The sequence below is a fragment of the Salmo salar genome, chromosome ssa13 (assembly GCF_905237065.1).
Source record: "Salmo salar chromosome ssa13, Ssal_v3.1, whole genome shotgun sequence".
Taxonomy (NCBI): domain Eukaryota; kingdom Metazoa; phylum Chordata; class Actinopteri; order Salmoniformes; family Salmonidae; genus Salmo; species Salmo salar.
Window position 1 is genome coordinate 73,545,371 of NC_059454.1, and position 9,585 is coordinate 73,554,955.

The 9,585-nt window shown below is 39.9% G+C and overlaps 1 protein-coding gene across 5 annotated transcripts in view; it reads right to left on the reverse strand.

Moving 5' to 3' along the window:
* The window catches only part of LOC106567682 (transcriptional regulator Erg-like), a 105,812-nt gene extending 103,350 nt beyond the window's left edge, over positions 1-2,462 (reverse strand). For 3 of the 5 annotated variants that reach the window (XM_014137254.2, XM_014137253.2, XM_014137249.2), the window contains exon 1: positions 2,263-2,462. The gene's annotated coding sequence lies outside the window, so the exon portion shown is untranslated. The remainder of the gene's footprint in view (positions 1-2,262) is intronic. The other 2 variants (XM_014137252.2, XM_014137250.2) reach the window with 2 other exon arrangements.
* Positions 2,463-9,585: the final 7,123 nt, after the last annotated feature.

Consider the following 9,585-nt stretch of genomic DNA (forward strand, 5'->3'; position numbering starts at 1 on the left):
ATGTGCTTTTCTTTCAAAAACAAGGACATTTCTAAGTGACCCCAAACATTTGAACGGTATATGTCTAGAAGTATGCTTTGTAATGCTTGTTAATGCTTGTAACTTTAGGTTTATGCCTTGTATAATGTTATCATTCAATGTATAATGTTAATTAAATATCTGCCTTTGATATAGACAATTCTCAGACCAATTCTTGCTAGTCAGCATCAACTCATTGCCTAATGCTTGCTAGTACTGTATATTTTAATTATCTTTATGGAGTCAGATAAACATTTAAATAGGCTAATTGCTTAAGTCTCATTACGAGTCGCATGTGATGTATATATAATATACTGTATATACACATGTCAAACTTTACTGCACACTACATAAATCACTGTGTAGATTTAATTATAAATAGATATAATTAATTGTGATTCTGCACTGAAAGCTAAGTTAAAAAAATTATGACAATACTGTACTGTTCTCATTATAAAAGCAGCTGATGGACTGATAACTCATTATTTAACTGATAAATGAAAGACATAGGCTATGTATATTTCCTTATGGTGGATTCTCTTCATCCTCAGATTTGCAACTTCTCTGTTTACACTAGCCTTGGATTTTGCCACATTGCTGCTTCATGTGTGAATGCAACTATTAGCATACCGTAAATACCATAGTATATAGACAAACAAAATAAAGATAGCAAATCAGACTATACAGGAGCTTCTCATCTAAACCATATTGCACATAATGTTGCACACTTGATTAATGCAATTATTCACAAATGTGTGGATATTTTAAAAGCCTTTAATTCAATTTGGCTAACAAAGCAAAAATGCTGTCTTGCAGGGACATGTGGTGTGGGAGAGCTGTTGTCTTTACTGTACCACTCAGAGGGGAATATGTGGTGTTGGTGTCTCCCATACTACCTCCGGAGGTAGCGTGGGAGACATCTCATAGGTCTGTCCTGTGGTCAATGACCAAAAGCACCGTCTATGATCTGATGGGTGGAATGTTATTCATATTTTTCATAATATCATAATTTATAAATAATACTTTAAAAAAAACAGATGAAAATCTGGTGTTTTGATGTTAAACAGTTTTGATATATTTCAATCTTCTGTTATGTATATAAAGTATAATATTTGGATGCAAACTCAAAATGGAACACATTTTAACTCTATGCCTGACATGGTACAGGTGTCTTCTTTTTTTTAAGCCAATAACCATATGTTTGTGGTGTATACTTTTGTTTCAAAGTAGATTTGTTTAAGTCTCCCAAGAATCCCTCTGTGTGACCCTGATTTAGCAGTCAGTGGTGAACAAGTATTCACATTGTTGATATGATTATTCAGGGAGACAATTTCAGTTGTAAGTTGTGTTAGTTTGTTGCAGTCTAGTATTGATCATAACTAGAGCTATCGTATACTAACCATTATGATTAGTAAATTAGTAAATTGGCCTTGGCTGCTCAATATTCCAGGAATATTTCAGAATAGTCAATGAAAATCCCCATAAATCTGTTGTTGCATTCAGCTTAGTTAAAAAAATCAAAACATCATATAGGCCTAATTGTCAGATTGTTGTTATATCCTATGAAATGTTAAACTCAAACCCCACTAAGCATAATACTAATAATAGCCCACAATTACCACATATCCACAACAACTTTTGTCGGTATTGCATCAATAATAGTAGGCTACATGACAAATGCATAGCCTACTCAATTGAAATTCAACCTTCTCGTGTGAAAAGTTTTGATACAGGATGGTATACTTTTTAAGAGAACAATAGCACATTGTATTTTAAGTAATTCTAACCTATTTAGTCTACTTATTTGATCTCTTTTAGGACTTTCTTTATTCTTAAAAATGCTTCAGAAATTGTAAACGTGTAATGTTATGAACTAATGACAATTCATAAAATAAAATTATAGTTTCTAATTGACCGTTGGTTTCTTTGCAATTGTTTCACTAAAAGGTCTGCCATAAATGTAGCCTACTCATCAGGGAGCGAACAAACTATCCGACCTGTCAACTGTCACTCACGGACCATCACTTCGGGGCATCATGCGTCATCACTGAACATGCTCAATGCCCTCCCTTCCTAAAATTCACAACAAACTTTTCCATTAAAAAAGTTTGATAGAAACATTATAATGTAATACACTATAATTGAGATAAAGCTGCTCGGTCCAGATCAGCTACGGCGAAACTGGCACAAACCGATACATCAACTTTTATTTGTAAAAGTTTTGATAATAACGCTTCGACTTACAGTTTGGTCGTGAAACGTTGAATCGTTGTCGGTGAAGGAAGCAGAAGGTGCCACACCGAGGGAAAAAATAAAGAACGAGGTTTTCGTTTTTTTGTTGTCTCAATGAACTGCTGGTTCAATGCGCCAAACGGCATCTACTACTATGATATTGGAGAATGGAGGCAAGTCATACACAACACACCACTGTGCGCACGTGAGAGAGAGAGAGAAAGAGAGCGAGAGAGAGACAGAGAGAGCGCGCACAATAACTTTTTATTTGTTATCTCTGAATGTTATTTATCACGACTACCTCTTTTGAAAAAACAGATTTTTAATGTAAATGTGTTTTAGTAAGCATGCTTTTCTAGTATGTGTAAATGTATAGTGCATTTGTACTATACAGTAGCCTATATAATAAAAGCCTATAGTTAAAAAATTATGGCATGTGACTACTTCAATATTCATATCAAATAGTAAAAACTATTTTGATTCAACCGGTGAAAGTGGAATTTTATGTATTGACAGGTAGGTAGGGTGTGGATGGGAATGTGTAGGCTACAGTGAACCCCTTCAGAACCTTGAAGAATGCCAGCTCTTGTGCCTAGACCACCAATGTTCTTTGGTGGAGTTGGAGACAAAGATTGGTTTGTGCTTGACCAGTTTCTGGAAAGAGCTAATTGACTTGAATGATAACATAATTGTGTCAAATTGCCAACTCTCCAGGCTTAAAGAGTTCCCCCACGGTGTGAGGTCAAACATCAGGTCCTGGTGAGAGAGGTCTCCTTCCCTATTAAAACAGTAAGGTCCATTAGAGCAGAGATGTGGTAGAAGTGATAACCAACAGCAATAAGCAAGATATATTCTAAGGCCCAATGATAGGACATGACCACAAAATGATTTGTAATAATTTATGTTAATGACATTGACTTACATTTTAAATAAAATGTTAAAGCTGCAATATGTAACTTTTTGGGCGACCCAACTAAATTCACATAAAAATGTGAGTTATAGATATGTCATTCTCATCGAAAGCAAGTCTAAGAAGCTGTAGATATGTTCTATGTGTGCTATTTCTATGCTTCCCATTCTTAAGTTTCATTTTTGCATCTTTTATTTTTGGTTTTGTACAACAGCTTCAAACAGCTGAAAATACAATATTTTTGGTTATGGAAAAGATATTTCACAGCAGTTTAGATGGTACAGTGTTTCTCTACATTATACTTGCTTATTTTTGTTGCATAAACTGAAATTAGGCAAACTATTAGAATTTCTGCAACCAGGAAATGGTGGAGCGATTTCTGCATAGTGCATCTTTAATGTTAAAAGTGTCAAAATCTTAATGCATATTAACATGCAAGTTTTTTGTCTTTGAAATAACCACAATTATTGATACAAATAACTATTTGTCAAACATTGAAAAACATAGAAAAGGTCATGGTAATAATCACAAATCTTATATTACTCAAGAGCACACTTTAGTAATGATTATTTTAGTAATATCTACTTCAGCGCTCTGTTTTCAAGGTTCCAAAAGGAAAATACTTTTTGTTTTTATTTGTAAAACAATACCCTTCTGCAGAACAAACTGGCCTTTGGTGACAGTTTTGGACAGGGTGTAAAACACAGAAGTCTGTTTGTGACAGAGGGGTGTTTTCAATGAAAGCAAAGTTATTTTAGCTCCAGACATGTTTACATTTCTGTGGTTTAGTCTCTAACTTTCCCTCTTTCCCTTTTTCCCCCCACTCTCATTTCAGAATGCTGCACCACGAGCAAAGGCTCAATCCCCTCAACACCCAGACATTCTTTCAGTGACACAAAATGCAGAGAAAGAGGATTTTTGTAAATAATATAAAGAAACACACACACATGGACCCCCAAGTCTGGGTCAGGGGAGACGCAAAAGGCACGAAGGGCCCCGTCCTCCCTCTCTCCATTGTCCTCCCCCTCTTCCCCTCGCCCCACCTCTGTTTGAACACCCTCAATCATTCTGATCGCTACCTTCTCCAAAACACAGAGAGCAGTTATACTTATTGCTTGTGCCCAAAAAACTTTGATCAATTGTCCATATTTTTTTAGATGCTCTATAAACATTTGCACTATTGTCAACATGAGAGACACCAGAGGAATCTAATGCTTAACTAAAGAGCACTTTCACTCCGACAAGATCCACCCACCAGTAGATGAACAGTTCAATTGTGAATCACATAGTATATTGTAATCTGATATTAGGGCATGACTGCACCTTTGTTAAATACAGTACTTTTAATTACTTGTGGTGCACTTGATTAAGCTTGACCGGAGTGCAAGCTAGTCAGAGGTGGAGTTTGCAAGTTTGGGACTATTCTATTGGTTCCATTGTGCTGGCCAAGCTAAATCAAATGCATCAGACATATTAAAAAGCATTTTGCATACATTTGTCCCAGGCCTGCAATGCTTCCAGGTAAGGTGTGCTTGAAATACTGCTGTGACCTTCCTGCCAGTATCTCTTGTCCCAGTGAGTCAGTAAACAGAATCTTGGCAGACTGCGACACGGTTTCCTTTCCTGTGACAGACAGTCAAGCAGAGGACGTTCCACTTTAGTCAAATCATGGAAACAAACATCAAACCATATGTACACAAAGAATGCAGACGTAGAAGATCATTCTTTGCTCTGAACAAACAAAAGTTAAATATTTAGGGAATTGAAATCCTCCTGTATGTAGCTTGAGGCACAGTGAGGCTGAGGCAGAATTGACAACTACCAGATGGCATGAATGAACACTGGCTCAAGCAATATGAAGAAGTACCCAGATGGCTCAAAGACACTGTGCTGTCTGAGATAGTTTTGTTGTACCTGTGTATAACACTTAGTTCGCAGAGCTAGCCTATCAGAATGTGTAGCATTGCCTGACACTTGAAGAGTGAAGTTAGTCCCCAGAGCTAACATCTAGGCTTTAGCTCGGACAGCTAACAGTCTTGATTTGCAATGGCGACCTATGTACAATGCCTTATTGCGTATACCAGCAGGACCCTTGAACTGACCTCTTTTGGGTTAAATGAAGACAATCAAATGATCTGTTGAAGGAAACAAAAACAGTTTATCTGTTGTCCTTCATCACCATATTTGCCTCGTCTCCACATTAAAAATCTATGCGCAATGAAATATTCACAATGCATGAATGTTGCTGACGTTGCACTTTCTGGCATTGTTCAGTAGCTATGTCATCTGTAGTCAAGGGGTTAGTGTTGAGTGATGGGGACCTGGGCTAGACTGTTCAGAGGTGTGAAGAGGGGGGTCTGTGTGACCCCACAATGGCCCCCAGGACAAGTCACTCTTGCCTCTCCTAGATGACAAGTGTTGTGTGAGAGGAGCGAGAGAGCTACAACACTTTCACATTTGGCCCTGCCACAATGTGTCTCAGATCACTCTCTCCCTACAAATAGAGAGAGGGAGAGAGAGAGAGAAGAAGTGGGGGGGTGGGGGCAGAGAACCGAATCTCCTGGCTTCTTGACATTTTGTGTAAATAGTCTGTTTTCGACCTGGAGATAGAAAGGAGGGATGAGGGAGGGAGGGAGGAGAAGAGGGGGAGAGGAGAGGGAGGGAGGGGGTAGAGAAAAAGAGCAACGTCAAGTCTAGACAGAGGAGGTTAGGATTGAAATCTGGAAGCCATTGACTCCAGCTCAGAGCTCGGGGTTGCCTCTCTCTCTCTGCACTGAGGGATCACATTTCACCGCCTAATTACAAATGAAAAGGGTCACCATTTTTTCACTCTGCTTTTTTTCCCCTTCTCAACATAAAAAACTGGGTGGGCAGGCTGGCTCTCTGAATAAGCTGTTGTTGTGCCCAGAGAATGTTTTGGAATATCTCAACTGAGCTGCAATATGCTGTATGGATGTATTGTGTACTCATATGGTTATCCCTGGATACATTTATTCTAAATGTTTAATGTACACTGTCAGTCCATTATCAGTCTGAAAATGTAATTCCGGCCTGTTTTGCAAAAGGTAAAATGGCAGTAGTTGATGTTCATCTCAATACATTGCAGTCGATGGGAAAAGATGAGTGTCACAGGGTTGATCTTTATGTCAATATATTTTGGTCAATGTGGAAAGATTAGGGTCACAGTGTTGATGCTTACGTCAATAAATTGCAGTCAATGGGAAAATATGAGTGCCACAGGGTTGATGTTTATCTCAATACATTGGGTTCAATGGGAAAACATGATTGTCACAGGTTTGATGCTTATGTCAATACATAGCATTCAATTGGGAAAGGTTAACATCACAATATGGACTCAAAGGCATCATAGACATGACACCCCCCTCCCTCCCTCCCTCCCTCCATCTCTCTCTCCTACCTTCACCTCTCTCTCCACTTTCCCACCACCACAGATAGGATCTTGAAGCATAGATATGCATCAAAGGTATTGGCGCATAAGTCAATACATTGCATTCAAGGCAAAAAAGTTAAAGATAGCGCTGTAATGGGTACATTTTTAAAAGACTCAGACAAACAGGCAGACAGACATAAACTCACAGACAGACAGGCAGGCAGGGAGAAACTCTAAACCCAACCCTAAACCTAACCCTAACCTTAGCTTCATGTCCACATCTCGGCTCAACCCTAGCCATAACACTAACCCTAACCCTAGCCCTGCAAATCTTGGCTCAGCTCTTGGAGTTAGGGTTGAGCCTGGAAGTGGACAAGAAGCTAGAGTTAGGGTTACGGTTTGGGTTAGGGTTGAGCTGGAAGTGGACATGAAGCTAGGGTTAAGGTTAGGGCCTCAACCCTAGACATGACCCTAAACTTAATCAAATTAACAATTCATTAATTTGCCTCTCCCCCATTACATGACAGAAAGGTAGGCCTCACTTGAAGCCTGACCTAGAGTTAATGTGCTTTTGAGTGACATCGGCAGAAGGGTTGAGCCAAGATGTGGAGATGAAGTGAGGGTTAAGGTTAGGTTTAGAGTTAGGTTTGTGCTGGGAATTGATATGAAGCTAGGGTTAGGGTTAGGGTTGTGGCTAAATTTAGGTTAGAACCGGGATGTGGACATGAAGCTACGGTTAGGCCTCAATCCTAGACATAACCCTAACCTTAATCCAATTAACAATTAATAAATGTGCCCCTCTCCACATTACATGGCAGAAAGTTAAGCTTTACTTGAAGCCTGACCAAGAGTTAATGTGCTTTTGAGTGACATCAGCGTTCAACAGACGCTCCCGATGAACGCAAGCCTACATCTGACCATGTGAAATGAATTCTTCACAGTGAAAAGTTGGTCCCACAGAGAACAAGGCTTTTATTCCATATAAAAGCATTACCTGACAGCCCTTACATAACCATGGCGCCCCTCATTGACTGCGATTGAGCTAGCTAACCGTCCTTGCACACAACCAATCGAGACCTTATAGGAATGCACTGTGTTGAGGTTCAGCTTCCTGTGGTAACAGGAAGTGTCGTAATTCATCCTCAACATTGTCCTCCATTCTCTGCCTGCAGTTACCAAAAACACTGTCTTCCATCCTCTTTAGAATGGTAAATTCTTAAGGTAAAGATGTGAAACTCAGGGCATTGTTAGGGTGTGTTCCCAGGAGGCCGTACATTGAATTCCAGCTTCCTGCAATTACAGGAAGTCACTTAATTGGGGGTCATAGGGGGGTTTCGAAGGGTTAAAAAGGTTTAATCTTCCCGAATTGTACATATTTGTGACCCGGCATATGAAATTTGAAGTCAATCAACTTAAAAGTATTTTTGACCTCTATTTTTTAAACTACTAGCCTTGTTATGAATTCTTGAAGGAAATCTGAAGAGGTTATTGTTCCATTTATTTTTAGATGGACTTTAAACTCGAAACTGTGTCTGTCTCTCTACCTGCCTGCCTGCCTGTCTGTCTGTCTGTAGGAGAGAGGGGAGAAAGAGAGGAGGGAAAGGAAGCGACAAATGAGAGAAAGGGGGGAGAGGGAAAGAATGAGGGAGCGAGAATGGAGGGGAGGAGAGAGAGAAAATGGGGAGAGTGAGGGAGTGGGAGAGAGGGGGGAGAGAGAGAAAGAGGGAGAGGGTGAAGGAGGGAGGGGGAGGGGAGAGAGACTACAGACAGACAGAGGCGGGAGAGAGGAGGGAGGGGTGAGAGAGTGATGAGGGAGGAATGGAAAGGAGGAGGGAGAGAGAATTGAGGGGGAAGAGGGAGAGAAAGAGAAGGAGGAAGGAGGGGAGATAGAGACGGAGAGGGTGAGAGAGGGGCTGAAAAAAATGGAGAGAGAGAGAAGAGAATGAAGGTGCTATCAAGAGAAGGTAGAGAGTGAGAGACAGACATGAGATAAACAAGAAAAATGTCAACACTGTGATACTCATCTTTTCCCATTGACTGCAAAGCATTGAGAAAAATATCAACCCTGTGAAACTCATCTTTTCCCATTGACTGCGATGTACTGAGAAAAGCATTAGCTACTGTGACATTTGACCTTTTCTAAAAAACATACCAAGATTATGTTTTCCTGATATCATGTTAAAAACGAATTCTACGGAGGGCCGAGCGTCTACGGATTTTCACTTCACCCTTGTACTTGATTGATGAATTAAGGTCACTAATTAGTAAAGAACTCGCCTCACCTGATTGTCTTGGTCTTAATTGAAAGGAAAAACCAAAAACCTGCAGACAGTCGGCCCTCCATTGAATGAGTTTCACACCCCTGCTCTAGTGCACCTAAACTCATCACTGGACCTCGAAGCCAGTTCCAATGCATTTTTTCATTGTTGCCCTCTAATCAGGGACTGATTTAGACCTTGGACACCAGGTGGGTGCAATTAATTATCAGGGGTGCACATTTCGTTTTTTTCCTAACACTACACAGCTGATTCAAATAATCAAAGCTTGATGATTAGTTGATTATTTGAATCAGCTGTGTAGTGTTAGGGCAAAAATCAAAACGTGCACGCCTTGGTGTCCCGAGGACCGGGTTTGTGAAATCCTGTCGACGGGTAAGAGTTGAATATCCCCCCGCCTAGTGTGTCAAATCATGTGAGCCCCTTGACAAGGACTCCTTAAACCGAAATGTGGTATTTTTTATCAGACTTGATAAGACTTGATCAGTAGTGTTATTTCATCAAAATATTGAATAAATATATGAGAATAAATATGTGAAACGGTGTGTACATTTCGGCATAAAATGAAGCGCAGTAATCTTTGGGGGCATACGTTTGCAGTCTATTTTCATTTCATTTCGCCAGCAGAGGGAAGTATAGCCAAGCAAATCAACCCCAGACAATCAGAGCAAATGGCTGCATATACTTTTCACAGAGCTGTCAGCTGAGTGGAGATGTAGAAATCGATCACAGACCGATGATGTCAGTAATAACACAAG